The 20,395-nt window shown below is 43.5% G+C and overlaps 1 long non-coding RNA gene across 1 annotated transcript in view; it reads right to left on the bottom strand.

Annotated features, from left to right (window-relative positions):
• The window catches only part of LOC137522726 (uncharacterized), a 54,634-nt gene that overhangs the window by 7,228 nt on the left and 27,011 nt on the right, over positions 1-20,395 (bottom strand). The window contains exons 2-3 of the long non-coding RNA XR_011022420.1: positions 6,824-7,025; positions 2,552-2,607 (exon numbers count right to left, since the gene is read on the bottom strand). This is a non-coding gene — a long non-coding RNA (uncharacterized lncRNA). The remainder of the gene's footprint in view (positions 1-2,551; positions 2,608-6,823; positions 7,026-20,395) is intronic.

Consider the following 20,395-nt stretch of genomic DNA (forward strand, 5'->3'; position numbering starts at 1 on the left):
CATGCGTAAAGTTTTACGCACGCAAAATACCCCATGGGGTTCAATGGCGCAGCGCGCGCACGCAAAAGGAAAAGACATGCCTGGATGGAATCAAACCTGTAACCTTGCTGTTACCAGCCAGACACACTAACCAATTGCACCACAGCCAGGCTAGCTGTGACCTAACTCTACATGGCTATCTGGGGCTCTGTTGGCTCTGTTTGGACAACTGTTGAACGCAAAAGGAAAAGACATGCCTGGATGGAATCGAACCTGTAACCTTGCTGTTACCAGCCAGACACACTAACCAATTGCACCACAGCCAGGCTAGCTGTGACCTAACTCTACATGGCTATCTGGGGCTCTGTTGGCTCTGTTTGGACAACTGTTGAACGCAAAAGGAAAAGACATGCCTGGATGGAATTGAACCTGTAACCTTGCTGTTACCAGCCAGACACACTAACCAATTGCACCACAGCCAGCCTAGCATTTAGCACTGTGAAACCATCCTCTGCTAGGCATGATTTCATTTTTGCACCTCACTCTATCGCATGGTCCAATCACAAAGCCCTGCACCCAGCATGTGTCTCATATGACTGTCTACAAGTAAGATTTAGGTTAGCAGTCTATTTAGTGTGTGTTTGGTGGTATGGTGGTGAGCATAGCTGTCTTCCATGTGGTTGGCCTGGGTTTGATCCCTGGACATGTCATGAATGTGAGTATGGTTTTGAAATACTACAAATCTCTGGAGAGAGAGAGAGAGAGAGAGAGAGAGAGAGAGAGAGAGAGAGAGAGAGAGAGAGAGAGAGAGAGAGAGAGAGAGAGAGAGAGAGAGAGAGAGAGAGAGAGAGAGAGAGAGAGAGAGAGAGAGAGAGAGAGAGAGAGAGAGAGAGAGAGAGAGAGGAGGAGGAGGAGGAGGAGCTGGGCTATTCATTTTAGGCATCTAGAGGGATAGAAACCTTTGAAAACTTTAAAATACTAAATTTCGTAATCGTAATTACGAAAATTTGCGTAATTTGCGAAAATTACGAAATTTCGATTACTGCTGAAATCGTAATTGTAGTAATTTCGCGAAATTTCGGAAATTCGTAATTAGGTCATTACGCTCATCCCTAAGTGTGGTGTGTGTGTGCCTGTGTTCAAGTATATGTGTGTGCCTGTGTTTAAGTATATGTGTGTGCATGAGTTCAAGTGTGGGTGTGTGGTGGTGGTGCTGTGTGTGTGTGTGTGTGTGTGTGCGTGCGTGCGTGTGTGCGTGCGTGTGGTGTGTGTGTGTGTGTGTGTGGTGGTGGTGGTGGTGGTGGTGGTGGTGGTGGTGGCGGCGGTGGTGGTGTGTGTGTGTGTGTGTGTGCGCGTGCGTGCGTGTGCGTGTGTGTGTGGTGTGGTGTGTGTGCTCCTGTGTTCAAGTATGTGTGTGTGCCTGTGTTCAAGTGTGTGCGTCTATGTGTGTGTGCCGGCAGTCAAGTTTGTGTATATGACAGTGGAAACAGACCCTAGGTTCCTCGCTTGAGGACCGCCAGTGGAACTGAGTGAGTCAAGTGCCACTGCCTTTTATCATACATCTGTATTGAAAGCCTATTGGGTAGGGAGGGTAGCTCAGCACTGAGACACAACTCTAAGTGTGGAGGGAGGGAAGCCCGGGGAATCCCTAAACTGACAGGGATATAGAGGGGGCTCCCTGCCTAATGCCAGCAACTGCTTTCAGGAGTTTACAGTTTAATTCCTGCATCTTATCACTGACCTCAGGAGCCAACACTCTAATCCTTGTATCATGTCACTAAGGATGACATGAGACAGTGATTTGAGTGCAAGATTCTAAGGACAGTGACATGGGGGTGTGGCCTGATTAGAGGGGCGGAGTTAAGGGCGCCAGAACACCTGTGCCTACAGGCTCCAGAGTTGCAAATATGGCCCTGTTTATCATTGTATACAGTACTTGCTAGGCCAGCAGCACTGAAGCATGTCTCTCAGTGAGCAGTGACAAGCAAGGACAATATTTCTCATCATGGCACCCCTCCTTATTATACAGGGGGGCCTGGCCAGGGTTACTTTCTGTGATTGGGTGCTAGGGCTTAGGCTGGGAGCCCTCTGATTGACTCAATGAGGTCATGTGGGGCTGGCCAGGATTACCTTCTGTGATTGGTTGCTAGGTCTTCTGCTGGGAGCCCCTGGGAGCCCTCTGATTGGCTCAATAACGTCATGGATGTCATCTTCATAGTTACAGTATCTCAATAGTCGGATATCCATGGATATCCGGATTGCCTGACCACTATCCGCGGATTTCTATCCAGATTTGAGCCCAGGTATCCGGAATCCAAATCCGGTCGGATAGCTGAAAAAGTTCGGATTATCTAGGTAACTCGGATATCCGAAATCTTGCTGAGCACCACTGGTGGTAAAGTCCTGAACAGCTTTCTGTTCAAATGGGATTGCCTTATGTTAATTTCATGTACTAATTGTAAGCCTTATTGTATGTCTACTACCAAACACCTTTTGTTAGCATGCCTTCTTTACAGAGCTGGTCCAATATAATTTTTTTTAATGAAGGAAATCAATACTGAAGTGGACTTACCAGCAGAAAGTGTCTTTGTAACTTTGGAGGTATTACCAGACTGCTGAATGTAGACACTGGAAAAAAAAATAGGTTTTTGAAATAAAAGATCAGGAAACAAAGTATAACAGACTTTCCAAGCCCAAATTTACATAACAGGAGTCTAAAGGCACAGACATTTTGGCACCCTAGACTCCACCTTCCATGAACCCAAAAATGCCAGCCGAAACCACACAACTAGGTTGCTGGATAGCCCGGATGTCACTTCTTCCCTGGTTCCCCGCTTACGTTAAAAAAGGGCGTCGGGAAAAAAGGGCGCAGGGTTTTAAACAATAAGCATGAATAACATTTAAAAAAAATTGTGCTATATTTCGTTTAAAAGTAATGTTTTATAAAGTTATAAATCATTAAATAATGTGTCTGAAATCTGCAATTGTAAAAACGTTAATCTTCCCTGTTTAAAGCGGAATATAACCCTGCATTTCAACTTTGCTCTAAAACATTATTTACAGCATATTATATGCAAAAAGCATTTTTTTTACTAGACCAGCATTGGAAGGGTTAAACACAGAGGTTTAAAGTTCCGTGGAGAGATATGCAGAAGTTCAGATTGTTACATTCTATTTAGTTAAATGTATCTATTGAGAAATGTTACACACTCTTTGGCTGTCCTCCAGCTCCTTCTCAGTCAGAGAGAGTGAGTCACATGCCACACTTAGATACATTTATGTAAACAAAATGTATCTATGTCAGCTTCGGATGCGTCTGCAGAAATCTCCAGGAACTTTAAAGCCCTGTGTAACCCTTCCAATGCTGGTCTAGTAAAAAAAAAAATGCTGGTTGCATATAATATACTATAAATAATGTTTTAGAGCAAAGTTGAAATGCAGGGTTAAAAGTGAAATGTATAATAACGTTTTATAAAAGATTAATAAGAATTTTACTAAAGCTATACCTAACCCTACTCTCATACAGAAACCCTCCCTGTACCTACCCCTAACCCCTAGACCCCCCTGGTGGTGCCTAAACCTAAGGAGCCCCTGGTGGTGCCTAAACCTAAGACCCGCCAGGTGGTGCCTAAAATCTAGGACCCCCCCAGGTGGTGCCTAACCCTAAGACCCCCCCAGGTGGTGCCTAACCCTAAGAGCCCCAGGTGGTGCCTAACCCTAAGACCCCCCTGGTGGTGCCTAAACCTAAGACCCCCCTGGTGGTACCTAACCCTAAGACCCCCCTGGTGGTGCCTAACCCTAAGACCCCCCTGGTGGTGCCTAAACCTAAGACCCCCCTGTGATAAGCATTAATAACGTTTGAAAAAATATTGTGCTGTTTTTCGTTTAAAAATAATGTTTTAAAAAAGATTGTACTGTTTTTCGTTTAAAAATAATGTTTAAAAAATTATAAATCATTAAATAATGTGTAATCATGAGAAGCAGTTATAAAACAGTAAAAGTCTCCAGGCGCCGCTTGTAAAACATTATTTTTCCCCGGCGCCCTTTTTTCCTGTTGGGCGCCCATTAAACGATATTTATTATGGGAGTGAATGGCGGCGCCCTTTTTGTCCACTTGCCTCAGGCGCCTGAATTTACTGTTTCCTGATTCCCCTGCCCTTGTGTAGGTAGCTAGAGGTGCCATCCAGTATTAAGAAGCCAGAGGTACCCTCAATGTTAAGTAGGTAGAGGTGGATCCAAATATGCCTAGATGTGCTTTGTGTAGTATGAATCAATCTCTCTCTAATCACATTTAGATCAGAAAGGAATTGATTGTTTTGCCACACTGGATTACAATTATGTCTATCGCCATGGTAAATAAAACTAGGTTAGTAAATGAATAAATAAATTGCATCCTGGGGTAGGAAGAATGCTAAGGCCTGAGACACACTGCAGAGAGCTTTTTTTTTTTTTTTTTTTTTTTTAAATGCTCCCATTGACTTGCATTAAAACTTAAAGGGACACTGTAGGGGTCGGGGGAAAATGAGTTGAACTTACCCGGGGCTTCTAATGGTCCCCCGCAGACATCCTGTGCCCGTGCAACCACTCCCCAATGCTCCGGCCCCACCTCTGGTTCACTTCTGGAATTTCAGACTTTAAAGTCTGAAAACCACTGCCCCTGCGTTGCCGTGTCCTCGATCCCGCTGATGTCACCAGGAGCATACTTTGCAGGCCAAGTATGATCTGTGTCTGCGCAGTACGCTCCTGGTGACATCAGCAGGATCGAGAACACGGCAACGCAGGCACAGTGGTTTTCAGACTTTAAAGTCTGAAATTCCAGAAGTGAACCAGAGGCGGGGCCGGAGCATCGGTGAGTGGCTGCGCGGGCACAGGATGTCTGCGGGGGACCGTTAGAAGCCCCGGGTAAGTTCAACTCATTTTCCCCCAACCCCCTACAGTATCCCTTTAACCACTTGAGGACCCACCCTTTACCCCCCTTAAGGACCAGCGCTGTTTTAGGTGATCTGTGCTGGGTGGGCTGTGCAGCCCCCAGCACAGATCAAACACCAGGCAGAGCGACCAGATCGCCCCCCTTTTTTTCTCCACTAGGGGGATGATGTGCTGGGGGGGTCTGATCGTTCCTGCCTGCCTGGGTGTTGCGGGGGTGGCACCTCAAAGCCCCCCTCCGCGGCGAGATTTCCCCCCCCCCTCCCTCTCCTCCCTCCCTTCCCCGGAGATCAGAGGCTGCACAGGAACGGATCTGTCCTGTGCAGCCTCTAACAGGCTCCTACCTGTCATGTGACAGCGATCCCCGGCCGCTGATTGGCCGGGGATTGCTGATCTGGTACAACGCTGCTACTGTTAGCAGCGTTGTACAGATGTAAACAAAGCGGATTATTTCCGCTTGTGTTTACATTTAGCCTGCGAGCCGCGATCGGCGGCCCGCAGGCTATTCATGGAGCCCCCTGCCGTGAATTGACAGGCAGCAGCCGCTCGCGCGAGTGGCTGCTTCCTGATTAATTAGCCTGCAGCCGGCGACGCAGTACTGCGTCGCTGGTCCTGCAGCTGCCACTTTGCCGACGCGCGGTATGAGTGCGCGGTCGGTAAGTGGTTAAAGGGACAAAATCACTGCAACCTTGACTTTTATGCAAGTCAATGGGACGAGTTTAAAAGCACTCCGCAGTGTGTCTCAGGCCTAACTTACTGTGTGTTAAGAGGACAGGGTAAAGTCTTTTGTTATAATGATGAAATCTTCTGCTTTCTCTTAAATAAACTTTCATAGAGCCGGAGATGGTCCAAAATATTTTTTTTCTGCATAATGCCCAGCATGATCTTATAACTAAGGTCAGCTTTGCTGGAATTGGCAATGTAAATTTGAAGTAACGTACACTTGCATGGTGCCCATTCATCAACAGCCAAACACATCAGTTTGTGAACAGGCTTAAGGAGAACCCAAGGTAGTCTTCGGGGGGAAGGGAAGGGGGGGGGGGCAGATGGGACACAGAGGCATGTTCTCTGCCTCATGACATGCCTCTGTGTCCCCAACCGCTGCTATCTGCCCCCCCCCTCCTGGTGGGCTATCCCCCCCCCCCCCCCCCGGGATTAGCAACAATATTTGTCGCTAACTCAGAGGTAAATACAGGGGAGAGGATTTCCCTGTTCAAGTGCCTGTCAGGGGCATTCCTACAGGGTTTTTGGGGCTCTTTCCCTTGCCACGCCCCCTGCCATCCCCACACTTCCCTGCACGCTGTGAGAGAGACACAGTCTCTCAGTGCAGCGTCATGACTCAGAGGTCATGAAAGTGAAAGTGGGCCATTATGGCCCACAGGAGTGGCGTTTTTTGCGGCTACCTGATCCGCTCAGCCCTGTGCATCAGGTAGCCTACCTTTTTTTTTTTCTCATTTTTTGAGCCCACCTCGGGCTCTCTTTAAGTTGTTCAGTGGCCATCTGCACTAAAGGATGCTGGCCCATTGCTAAAAATGATGGATAAACTTACTATCAAAGGAATAGAATCTTTCATAAGGTAAGATAGTAGTTCTGTAGAACCTTTTATCCTATTGCATTGTTAGAAGGTGTGGCTATAGAAAATTGTTGGTGCTGTCTGTTTTTATGTCTGCCAGGAGTAAAGATGATTACCTGCAGGCTGATTGTGGATCAAACAATATAAAAAAAATTACATGGCAAATATCAATCATTTCTTGATCTTTTATTTTTTTAACTTCTCACTTTGCAATGTATTGATTTATTTTTTACCCTTTTCGCTAAAGTTCCTCTTTAAAGGTTTCAACTGAGAAAGGTTAACACTTCTTTTTAGTATTTTTCTTCTCTAGTTAACACAGATAAAAGCTGACTCACAAACACTGACCTTATATCAACAGGACTAAGAGTGCTGGGAGATGTCCAGTATGCAGTCAAAGTGGTACCAGCGGTTGCAGAGGAAATTGTAAACAAGGGTGAGCCTCCAGTACAGGTTTTGTTGCCAGCAAACCAGGATCCCACAAAGGCTGCAGCAGCTTTTGCTTGAAATACGGTGGTGGCATTTCCACTTCCGTTGATTGTCAGTGTAACTAAAATCATAAAACATAATGAATTAAATGGTATAGATGATTCTCAGTTTTAGAAAAAAACAAAACACAATTTTAGACCACATGGTAGCTGAGTGGTTGCAGAGGAACTGTAATCAAAATAACATAATGAATAAAATTGCTTTACAATACTCATTTTTCAATTATATAGTGAGTGTTTTCCCATTGTAAAATCTTTCTATCCCTGATTTACGTTACTTTCTGAAACTTATCACATCACAGGTGGAAAGATCCTTAGTTCTTGCAGGTGACATTTGCACAATGGTATTTTACTGAGAGTTCTAATGCCGGTATAAAACATCTCTGGCCTCCCAGAACGCTGGGGGTGGGGGATTCTGCATAATAAACAGCCTAGGCTAAGCCTCAGTGGGAAGGGTGGAGCTACATATCAATATATCCCCTCAGAAATACAGTATATAGCTATAGTAAGTGTTGCTTCTGCTGAAACCCGAATATTTAATGTAAAAGTGGGTATTCTGAATGCTTTACTGCATCATGGGGCCTCCGACAACACAGCACTGCCCCTCTGGTTCCCAGGGCTTTGGGGGCCTCCTACAACACAGCACTGCCCCCCTGGTTCCCAGGGCTTTGGGGGCCTCCTACAACACAGCACTGCCCCCCTGGTTCCCAGGGCTTTGGGGGCCTCCTACAACACAGCACTGCCCCCCTGGTTCCCAGGACTTTGGGGGCCTGCTCCTCCTTCCTTCCCCTTTGCAGAGTAAGTGCAACAGAGTGCTGTGTAAAAATATGTACCTGTCCATGAGATCTCCTCTTCTTTTCCTGAGGTTTGGCAGGCTCAGGCTTCCAATGCATATTATGTAATTAGGAGCCAGAGGGGGCAAGTGGCTGCTGAGAGTAGGAGATGACGCGACTCACAGGCACAGTATGCTCAGATGCAGTACGCTGCTGATGACATGGTCGAGCAAGCGCAGAAGACACCAACCCATCTGGGGCCAGCGATCTTCAGCGGGTTGTCAGCGGAAACAAGGAAGAAAACCGTAGATGCGGTGAGGGATCAAAATGACTTCTAGGGGCTGAAAGAAGCCCCAGGTAAGTAAAACTAGGTTTTTATTGTCACCTTGTGAGTCCTTTCAGTCACTGTTCAGTAAGAAAATATTTAAAGGACATCCGAGGTGAAAATAAACTGATGGGAAAAATAATTGTATCTATCCTCCTTCTAGTAAAAATGACTTTTTTTCTAGATAGCCCACAGTTTTATTTTATATTTGAATCTAGTTTTTACTGTTTCATTGTCTCTGCTCAATGACACCTTCATTGAAGTATGTTAGAGCTCAAATCTATGAATTATTGACCCTTTTTATGTCTTTCCTGCTCTCAGAAGCCATTTACTAACAGGAAGAAAGAGAAACTGTCACTTGCGTATCTGATGTTTAACTATTTCAGGCAGAGTAAGAGAAAAAGGAACACATAGTTATTTGTGTGCTTGGCATTGTGCATACACATGTCTATCTCATCATGTCACATGTCACCTCAGTTGTCCTTTAATAATAATAATTAAAAAAAATTACAGTACTTTTTACATACTTTTTGGTACTATTTCAGTCGCAGAGTGCCTAGAAGTTATTTTGAAAAATTATTTCCTGGGAGAAAACTTTGGAGAAGTGAATTGAATAAGGCCCAACATGTGAGAAGAAAGTGAGTAATTTGAGCATAAACTATTTTTGTTTCATATGTATCAATATGTATTTCTTCCAGATTTTTTAAAATGTTTACACCCTTCTCATGGGGTATGGATCCATCTGAAAATGGCGCCTGTGAATAATGGCGCACAGTGTTGCCGCTAATCCGTTTGTCGCTCATCGCTATTTAACGTTAAAGCCTTACTGTTATTTAGCGTTAACACACAGAGCCCTCTCTGTACCTATCCGTAACCCCTAGACCCCCCTGGTGGTGCCTAACCCTAACCACCCCCCTGGAGGTGCCTAACCCTAAGCACCTCCCTGGTGTTGCTTAACCCTAAGACCTCCCTGGTGGTGCCTAAACCTAAATCTCCCCCGGTGGTGCCTGACCCTAACCTTGACAGTGTTACATTAAATCCATTTACCGTTTTGCAGTTAAATAACTTCTGCAGTTTTGCTTATGTAGTGCGCTATTGATAAATTACGTTACTGTGCTCAATAACATCTGCTGTTTGGCATATGAATGGCACTATTGATAAATAACGTTACTGTGTGCCGTTTTTCTTTCTTTCTTTTCCCTGTGCGCCATTATTATGCAGTACTAACGATAAATAGCGATACGCGTATATTTTTAATGTGGTGCCATTTTTATGCATAGGCGCTGTGCGCCATTATTCACTGATCCGGGTATTTATATGTTGAACCTCAATGTGCCTTTGGGTAAATACAGGCCATTAAGGATTGTTAACAAATGTTTACTGTCTATAACATATGTGACCAGTTTATGAACAGATGATCATCAATTTAAATTAATATAAATGGCTTAAATTGGTTAACAATGGACAAGTTAATGGTACTGTACTGTCATGAAGTTTGTCTGTCTCTGTGCCTGCAGCCACATAGTCCAGGAAATTTTAAGCAGTCTACATGTCCAAGCAGAATAAAATATGGCTGACACCTCCTAACTTAAGTTCAGACAAGGCCATGTGTGATAAAAACGCTAATGTGCTGGCAGCCCTGGGAAACTTACACATGTAGCTTGCGTGGCCAGTGTCATGACCCTCACAGTGCAATACTTTCTACCCAAGTACCCAGGCCTCCAGCCATTATTGGAAAAGGCCAAGAAAAAAATCATACATAGCCACTATTTACTTGGGATACATATGGTGGAAATCCAGCAGCAATTCAATCTTCCACAAAAATATTGATTTGAGATGGCCCTACATATTGGAACTCTATATTCTATGTTTCCATGGCTCTGCAAACAGAAAAGAGCAGTCACAGATTATGTGATGAAGATTGGAAAGATAAGATGGTCAGTGAAATTGTTGTACTCCGCTTGAGGAGTGGCTCTTGCTATGCCACTGGTTGGGTTCTGCAATGCAGAAATGGGTTTGGCTATCATCAACAGCCTGCACTGTAATTATGTGTTTCATGTGTGTATGGACAGGCAGCCTTGGTTCTGCCAGATGCCATTTAATGTCCTATGTAGAAGAAAGGAGTGAGGAGTATGAGAACGCTCACTGTAGGAGTATGCAGAGTAAAAAGTCCAAGATAAGGTGGTGGCTGAACACATGGGACACATGTACATCAGTCTAAACAAAAACAATTACTAATAACCATTCTAGGTCACAGAAGTGTAATTTTTGTTCAAGACTGTTCAATGTGGTTGTTTTATGTTAATAACTTACTAGGTGCTGTAATGAGGATTTGGAAGACAAGCCACAGACTTCACACCTTAACATCAGGGATGGCAGCACCTACCTTTGCATTCTTAAGGGATCACCTTCATAATCCCAACAGCTTTAGAAACATGTATGCAAAATAATAATCTGGGTTGAGCGAGCAAAAAGCAAAACTGTACCAATATGTGTATGAGGAGGGGGCTGCAGAAGAGAAGTTTAAGTTACCTGCATCACCGTCTCTTTCCACTGTGCTACATGCTGTGCTCCATCCTCCCGACACTTCATGCTTCACAGCAGAAGTCTCAGCTGTGAAAACAGCTGTTAGGAAGATAGAGAGCAGCATGTAGCAACAGTGGTAAGAGACGGTGATATAGGTAAATTAAACCTTTATGCCATAGCCTCCTCTTTGCACACACTTCTCAGGAAACTGTGACCGCACATGCCTATGGCCAAATATTGTTATATAATAACTGATCTTCTTTCAAACTAATAGTAAGGGGCATGCAGCGCCAGCTTTACAGCTAGAAGACATAGGAAAGGTCTACGTAACAAATGTAAATACAACTTACCAGTATACCGAGTGTTGCTGTTGAGGATAGATGGGCTGACACTGAGCTGGAAATTGCTATTAATTAGGATGTTGTTCACAATGCTACAGGATGGATCCAGGGGTGCAGTCGATGCTATACTAGTTGCAGTACTTGTACTACCTGATGTGCTTGTTGTTCCAGAGGAACTAGATGTAGAAGCAGTTGTGGTGCCTGTTGTGGAAGTTGTACTAGATGTGCTGGAAGAAGTGTCTGTTAAAGTTGGTGTAGTTGATGAAGTTGTTGGAGTTGTTGTGGATGTTGTACTACCTGCTGCGGTTGTTGTTGTGGATGTTTCTGCACCTGCTGCGGTTGTTGTTGTGGATGTTTCTGTACCTGCTGCAGTTGTTGTTGTGGATGTTGCTGCACCTGCTGTGGTTGTTGTTGTTGTGGATGTTTCTGCACCTGCTGCGATTGTTGTGGATGTTTCTGCACCTGCTGCAGTTGTTGTTGTGGATGTTTCTGCACCTGCTGTGATTGTTGTTGTGGATGTTTCTGCACCTGCTGCGGTTGTTGTGGATGTTTCTGCACCTGCTGCAGTTGTTGTTGTGGATGTTTCTGCACCTGCTGCGGTTGTTGTGGATGTTTCTGCACCTGCTGCAGTTGTTGTTGTGGATGTTTCTGCACCTGCTGAGATTGTTGTTGTGGATGTTTCTGCACCTGCTGCGATTGTTGTTGTGGATGTTTCTGCACCTGCTGTGGTTGTTGTTGGAGATGCTATGATGGATGTTGTCAGAGCTGTGGATGTTGTTGTATCAGTTGCTGGTGTTGTTGCTAGTGTGGTAGTGGTAGTGGGTGCAGAAGTAGTGGTTGTTTCCTGACATTCTGTATGATGTATTAGAAGAAGTAAAGCTATTAAGCTTTTCAATGTCACTGCCATAATACTCATCCTTGCACACTGCAAAGTCAATGTATATCAGTAATCGCTAACTGGCTGGCTGCAGGTCATATATATAGTCTGGGCTGATTTAACCAACAATTAGGGGTTGAGAAAGAACATTGTTACCATTGTATTCTGTTACTATCGTATGTTACTTGCACCTTGGAAACAAATTATTTGAAAACAATTTCCTAGAGGCACCAAATATTTGAAAACCTCATTCATGTGTTACAAGTTAGCAATTTGGAATCAGCGGCATTATACACATTGTAACTAATGTCCACATATGATCTTTTTAGGAATCCTTCTAACAGTTGGTAACAAATGTATTACTAGACATACTGAGAAGCAGGTTTGGTGTTTGGCCGGAAGCGGAAAAATTGGTGCCGGCGGCTAGTGGACGAAAAGGCAGGGCACCGCCATAGACTCTAATGCATTTATCATTAATACGGTGCCCAAAGCAGAAAAAAGGGTGCCCGATATCAGGGGAGGGTTCTGTTTGAGAGTAGGGTTGGGTTAAGCTATATTGTTGAATTACATAAAGATTTTTAACACTAATACAGTACATTTTCGTTATTATCGTCCATCGTTAATCAACCAGTTTCATTAACGATCTTTATCCAGCTGGGTTCTTTTCTCCTGGCACCTTTTCATGCACCCGTTTGGCCTTGATTCATTTATAAGTTTAATCGACAAATTGGCCATCTGGGCCAATGAAAATACAACTAAACTGATGTTTGACTGTCTGTGTTGTTCAGCACATAGGGCAGACATTGGCCACACTTCCCCTTAACACTGTAACACTTGTATGCTGCCCCGTTATACCAGACAGGACCGGGGAAGAGCAGGGATGTCTCTTCTTCATGTTGATGGTGACAGGCATTTCTACTGATCATCTGTGATTATCCAGTCGTACATGTGAAGAAAAAGGAGCTGTGGGCTGGATCAACATCCATTTTGGAGCATTATCTTGGTGTAGTGTAGTGTAGGTGCAGACAGCAGTGTGTTAGCTGTTAGGCCTCTGTGCATTATAGTTGGTGTTTCTCAAGATTATTGACATACTACACCCCTAAGTACCCTCTGTTGAGGATATATCCTCTTGAGTACTCCTTGTCATATACACTCATGAAAAAGTATGGGATATGCCCTAAAGTTTTTTGCATGTTATTAAACATTTCAAACAACAACGTCCTTTTAATATGCCATGCCATACAGTATTACATTTATTGGATTAACAGAAAATACAACTCCTTGCAAAAGTATCCCGCACACCCCCCTCCCCCCCCCCCCCTCCCCCCTGCAATTTTCACATTTTGTTGCCTCACAAACTAGAACTAAAATGGATAAGTCTCTATTAGGGATGCTCATTCGGATTCCGCGGAAATGCAGTTTCCGAAATTCCGATCGGAATTTGCATTTCCGTATCGGAATGCGGAAATCGGTAATGCAAGTGTGTTAGGTGGATTTCTGCCGGAAATCACGGAAATTCCGCCCGACTTTAACATTGATTTTCTCAAAAACTATAAGGTCTTTTTGAAAACTTTTTTTGCATCTTGTTCACAAGATTCAGTTTAATTAACCCTGAAAATTTGGTGTTTCTAGGACTTACGGGGGCTTTGCTATTAACCGCTAAAGTCAGCAGATTTTTACAGTAAAGTAAAATGCAGAAAATCTGCATCTGCCTATTTTCTGCATTTATATTACAGTAAAAATCTGCCGATCAAATCTACAGTAAAAATCTGTTTTTAAAAAGACCTTATAGTTTTTGAGAAAATCGATGTTAAAGTCGGGCGGAATTTCCGCGATTTCCGACGGAAATTCCGCATTGGAATGCGGAAATTGGTGCCGGAAAGCGGAATCGGTAATTTGCAATGGCGGAATGCGGATTTACTGCGGAATCGGAAATTGGCATTTCCGACCATCCCTAGTCTCTATGAGCTTGCTGCATCTTACCACTGGGAATTTTGCCCATTCCTCAAGGCAAAACTGCTCCGATGTTGGGTGGTTTTCTGTTGTGAATAGCAATCTTTAAGTCTGACCACAGGTTCTCAATTGGATCAAGGCCAGGCCAGGACTTACTTGTTAGTAATAAAGTAAATTTCCCATTAGGCTAGTTTCACATATTTAGCAATGTGATCACCTTTTGGCAGGGGAGTCCTGCACAGGACGATTCCACTGCACCATGTTCCAATCCATATGATATTACCCTGCGGCAAAGTGCACCAACAGGGTAATATGCAGAGGGCCTCTCCCCGCTCAGTGACAAACTCCCTGCTGGACAGGAAGTATGTCACTCTATTACCGTCAATCTGCACTTGTGCGCCGAGCCTCTACCGCAATAGCTCATGCACACTTACTATGTCTCCATGTGTCACCATTACATTGCTGCATAATCCATGCAGTAGGCTTGGATCATGCAGCAACACACTGCAGTTTTTTGGCAATTCGCTATTTTGTGCTGCACCGCATTTCGTCACAATAGTGTGTAATTCTCCATAGAATTACATTGCAGTGGGGGGGGGGAGTACCGTGACACAATGTGACAGAGTAAGTGTGAAAGCAGCCTTAATCTACTGGAATGTGGCTTCAGCATTTTGCTCAGGGTCATTGTCCCACTGGAAGGTCAACCTCCGTCCCTTTCACCCTGTCATATTACTGGCAGACTGACAAGGGTTTTGCTCAAGAATACCCCTGCATTTAGCAACATCTATCTTTCCCTTCTCTTGGACCAGTTTCTCCGTCCCTGCTGCTAAAAACATCATGTTTCACTCTGGCAATGTTGTTCTTGGGGTGGTGGGTTGTGTTGGGATTGCACCAGACATAGCTACATAGCTCTTCACTCCTTTGTCTGCCCATCCAGCACCCGGTAAGCCTCCTTTTACACTTAGCACCTTTTCATATGCATAGCACTTTATTTGATGGTATCAATTTGGCACTTTACACTGTATTCATTGTATGCTATTGTTTTTTTCTATCGTGTTCAGTGTGGTTTTGTAAAGTATGAGCATTTTGCATAGATGTGTATGCATTGTAGTTTTTTTTTAGCATATTCATTTATCCAGTATTTATTGATACTGGATACAGGAACTCATCATATTGTACTTGTATTAACTTTTTCTGGCTTGCCAGTTGTTGAATAATCATAATCTGCATTTATACATATACAAATCTTGGCAGAAGATCGTCTGACTACACTCAGTACTTGGAGTAATTTTATCCCCTTTTAATATGATTTTATTATTTTTTCAGCTTTTCAACCTAATAAAATATGTACTATTATTGAAATTATTTAAAGGAGTATGTTTTCTTCGTTTACACATGGGCATCTGTTTCTAGTGTTATTTGTTGTGGTCAGCCTTTATGTTGGATTACTTCATCTTATTTGCTTGCTCTGTTGTTCTAGTTGCAGACATAGCACTTTCTTCCATGGTACAAAAAGAACTGTTTTTTTTTCCCATGATAAAACCATCCTCACACATGACAATGTACCATCTCATGCTGCAAGGATTACCTTTGCATCATTGGCTGCTATTGGCATAAAAGAAGAGAAACTCATGGTGTGGCCCCATCATCCCCTGACCTCAATCCTACTGAGAACCTTTGTTTGGAGCAAACTCAGGCAAAAGATCTATGAGAGTGCTCAGAGAAGCTCGATTTTCTCACAGAAGTGAGTGGAAATCAATCAGAAAAATGATCAGAAAATCAATCAGAAAAACTATCATAAAAATCGATCAGAAATTAAATCTGCCAAAAAAAAGAATCATGTATTCCCAGTATAACTCAGTGCTGTACTCTACTGCTAGATATTCAGTCAATCATAGAACATGTATGAATGAGCTAGGCCAAACTATAGGATTAAGAACATAGTTATACAATTTACAAATGCACTCCTTGTGTACCATTAAAGCGAACCTTAAGTAAAAAAAATGATTTTTACTCACCTGGGGCTTCCAATAGCCCCCTGCAGCTGTCCGGTGCCCTCGACGTGTCCCTCCGATCCTCGTGTCCCCGTCGGCAGCCACTTCTGGTTTCGCCGTCAGGACCCGACAGGCTGGGAACGCGAGTGATTCTATGCGTTCCCAGCCACAATATCTCCCTCTATGCTGCTATAGCAGCATAGAGGGCTGTTATAGCAGCATAGAGGGAGCTATTGTGGCTGGGAACGCGAAGAATCACTGGTGTTCCCAGCCTGTTGGGTCCTGACGGTGAAACCGGAAGTGGCTGCCGGCGGGGACACGAGGATCGGAGGGACACGTCGAGGGCACCGGACAGCTGCAGGGGGCTATTGGAAGCCCCAGGTGAGTAAAAATCATTTCATTTTTTTTACTTCAGGATCACTTTAAGAGTATTTTATTAGATGTCCACCTCCAACCTATCCAAACAGCTATGCTGTCTGCCTCCTGCCCTGCCCCACCATGCATGGGAAGGAGACTGCTGCTCACTTTTTACCCACATTCTTACACTCACAAGGTTCCCATCTCTTTCCTATTCAAATTTAGCCTTCATCCCCCCTACCACTATCTGCATCCACACATTAACAGGAAGGTTAAGACTAATTACCCCCACAGTCACCACTATATTCTTACACTAGATTCATAATTACGTGCTACTTCATGAACAGCTAATTAGCAAACACTCCTCAGCTGTATGCTTCCACTCTTAATGGTTGCTACACTTCACTGTATGTTCCATCCCCATCCTCATCCCAGCCTACCAAATCCCTTATTTGCTCCACCAATCAATGTCACTCTCAGTGCGCCCTATCTGTCCTTCTAACCTCAGTGTATGAACTATGTGTCCTGACATCCTCAACATTTTTCACCTTTACTTCCCCATGACCATTTGTCCTTCATTTGCCATTCTGTGTTCTTCTGACCCAACCTATTGTATTAATTAGTACTGCAGTGATCTCCTATCTAACTTCAGTATGTGTTTTTCTGTCAACATCTTAGCAGCCCTGCCGAGTCTATGTATGTCTCTTGCATGCTCACATCAATTATTATGTTATTGTGCCCACTGCCCAACATGCATATTCACTAAAACTGTATAATATTAGCTGCAAAAAAATGTAAATTTATGCTTAGGTCCCAACAGACTATAACAAAGGTTACTGAAGGAATAGTAAATAAGCAGACAAGATTGATTGCAATCATAAATATAGGAAGTCTGGACTGATTAAAAACAATTTGCACTGTAAATGCATGTATTTATAAATACTACCTCGCTAATTTGCAAGCAATTCTTGGTAGGGCTTGAAATGACTCACAAGAGAATTGTATCTTTTTGCCACGATTTTGAAGAAACATTAGCTGTAGTTCAGGTCATATTGTGGTCATATCTAGGAGAACTCACAGAGAAGCATGTGATCAGCTTGGTCAGGTGATAGCTTTATACATCTTTGATTTGCTAGTCATGATCATGTGCTAAAGCAGGATGCGATCACAGCAAATCAGCATATATCAGCTGGGCAAACAAATCCCATGCTTCTCCATCAGTTCTCCTAGACATGACCATCACTAATTGACTGTATCACTTATATTTTCTGCTATTCATCCCTTGCCCTGAGAACATTAATGAATCAGGATCCGAGGCTTCAAGATCATGTACTCCACTTTGACCACATTACCAGATCAGTGAAGACTGCAGTAGGTTCAGATGCTAAGTAAACAAGAACAAACTTGGTGAATCACTTGAGTAACAGTTGCTGTAAGGGTACATTTGGATGTAACACGCAAGTTTTCTATTGTCTATGACCATGTCATTAAAGATACCGCCCTGCCAATGCTGTTCTGTGAATGTATCATTGTTTTACAATGACACTTAACTTAATCCTCATAAAGATCTTTGTTGTCTACTAGATAATTTTACCAGCCATTTTCAAAACAATACAATGGCATGCACGTTACCTAGCAGTACCACTCTATAGATACTGTGTCTTGGTTTTGTCCTGTTTTTGACTACAACAGTTTACAAACTATCTATGATTAATGCTTGGCCATCTTAATATTTTACAGACAATGCTGAAAGTCATACTAATAATGTCAAAACAGAGCAGCAATCTCCAAAATTCATTTACATAAAGAACAGTTTCAAACAACCAGTCTCCCCCCCCCCCCCCCCAAAAAAAAAAAACCCTGCCAAATCAATAATAGGACTAATGTCATGGTCATTTTTATACATGAGTTTATTTAATTTTGTAATAGATTCTTAAGGAACTGCTAGTGATGTCTGTCATTTAATGTCCCATGTACAGCACAGTTTCAGTACTATGTTGTTGAATAATAATACAAATAGTAATAATACTAATAGTGATACCAATACTACTAATAATAAAAACAACAATAACAATACAGAAACCTGAAAAAACATCAACTATACACTCCTGTTTTGCGGCTGTTGAGTTCTTCCTCTTTTTTTGGTTGATCTTTGACACATTAGGTATAAATGTATATTTTTCTTTCTGGAGTTTAACAGGATGCTGTGAAATTTATATCAAGTGTATTTGTTTGCTAGAAGGTAACAAAAAAATTTAAACTAAAGGCAAATGGATTAGTGCATGATCTACCTATCTGCACTTTATTTTCAAACTCTTGTAGTGTGTGCATCTTGTGAGCAGTGTTGCTCGAATGCACTGAAATTCGATTCGAGTACATCCGAATCCGGGTCAAATCCGGATTCGGCCGTGATTGCGACCATAGAATTTGATTCAAATACGAACGAATAGAATCTGGATAATGAGTCGTGATCACAAATTCGAATAGCCTTAAAGCATCTTGTTTTTTTAAAGGGAAACCACAATTAAATATATGTGGAGGTGTAATTAAAATAAAAAAAATGATGGAACACCTTCTACTTCTTCTTCTTCAATTTTTTTGTTCATATTCTTCCTCTTGTACCCAACTTAATCTTTTTTCCCTTACAGAACTCCACTGTTTTACATTTTTTTTCTTCAACAGCATAGCTAAATTTGTGGCGTAATAGCTAGTGGCGCATGACAGCAGCGCATAATTCTGTGGACCCTGGCAGCGGGAACACAGACAGCAGGAGGTTAAATGCAGCAGCAGGAGGAGGAAGAGTGAGCAGGCAATGTAACAGGCCATGGCACCTAGCGTTGGTACCACGGCTGTAATAATAAACACCATACAGCAGGAGTTTCCGGACAGCAGTCGTGAAGCCCACATTGTGTCCAATACACAACTGGGACAGCACAGTTTTCAACCCAGTCTACCCAGACACCTCAGAATGTATTTTTTTTTTTTACACAAGAACAGAAATAGTAGCTATTTTGAGGGTGTGTTAAATAGCTAGTGGCAGCAGCGCATAACGGAGTGGACCCTGGTGGTGGTGGTGGGAACACAGACAGGAGGTTTAATGCAGCAGCAGAAGGACATACATGGCAGCAGGCAGCCTAGGTCATGGCACCTAGTGGTGATACCACAGCACCTAAAGAAAAACCAGGCCAAATTTGCAGGGGATTGAAGGTTGATGTTCTGAAAAAATAATTCCCAGGCAACTAATGTCCTCCTGTCGCTGACAACAGGTGCCTGGAATGTGCCTTCAATCCAGGCCTGGTTGATCTTCAAAAATGTGAGTCTGTCCACGGACTCTGTGGACAGACGAGAGCGTTTCTCGGTGACCACACCACTGGCCGCACTGAAGCACCTCTCGGACAGCATGCTGGAAGGGGGGCAAGACAGGACTTCCAGGGCGTACTGTGCCAGCTCACTCCAGATCTGCAAGCGCTCGACCCAGTGAGGTGGGTTCACTCAACACAAAAGGTAGGTAGATGCAGTGAGGTGGGTTCACTCAACACAAAAGGTAGGTAGATGCAGTGAGGTGGGTTCACTCAACACAAAAGGTAGGTAGATGCAGTGAGGTAGGTTCACTCAACACAAAAGGTAGGTAGATGCAGTGAGGTGGGTTCACTCAACACAAAAGGTAGGTAGATGCAGTGAGGTGGGTTCCCTCGACACAACAGCTAGGTAGATGCAGTAAGGTGGGTTCACTCAACACAAAGGTAGGTATATGCAGTGATGAGGTGGGTTAACTAAACACAACAGGTACTAGGTATATGCAGTACTGGGTATTAAATGTGCACCTGTGTCACACAGGTAGTCACTGAATGTGCTGGGCCGCTGGCAGTGGCACACACACAGTGTGAATTATCAAGGCTGTGTATGCAACACAAGTGTCAGTGGGACACACAGAAGAAAAAAAATAGATCACAAGAACAGGATTAGCTCTGAAAAGAGCTGTTGTGGGGTGATATTACAGCAATAAGATTCAGCCAGGAGCAAGCTAACAAGCCAAGAGCCTAACTAATCTTTCCCTAGGAGAAACAATCTGCAGCAGCTTGCCCTACTCTGACTATTGCAGGCATACGAATCAGTGTAATGGCCGGCGGAGCCTGCCTTATATAAGGGGGGTAGTGGCTCCAGGGCTGAGTCTAGCCTGATTGGCTACAATGTGCCTGCTGACTGTGATGTAGAGGGTCAAAGTTGACCCTAATAGAGCATTATGGGGCGAATCGAACTTCCGGGAAAGTCCGCCTTCGCCGGCG

This window comes from Hyperolius riggenbachi, chromosome 6 (genome assembly GCF_040937935.1).
Source record: "Hyperolius riggenbachi isolate aHypRig1 chromosome 6, aHypRig1.pri, whole genome shotgun sequence".
Lineage (NCBI taxonomy): Eukaryota > Metazoa > Chordata > Amphibia > Anura > Hyperoliidae > Hyperolius > Hyperolius riggenbachi.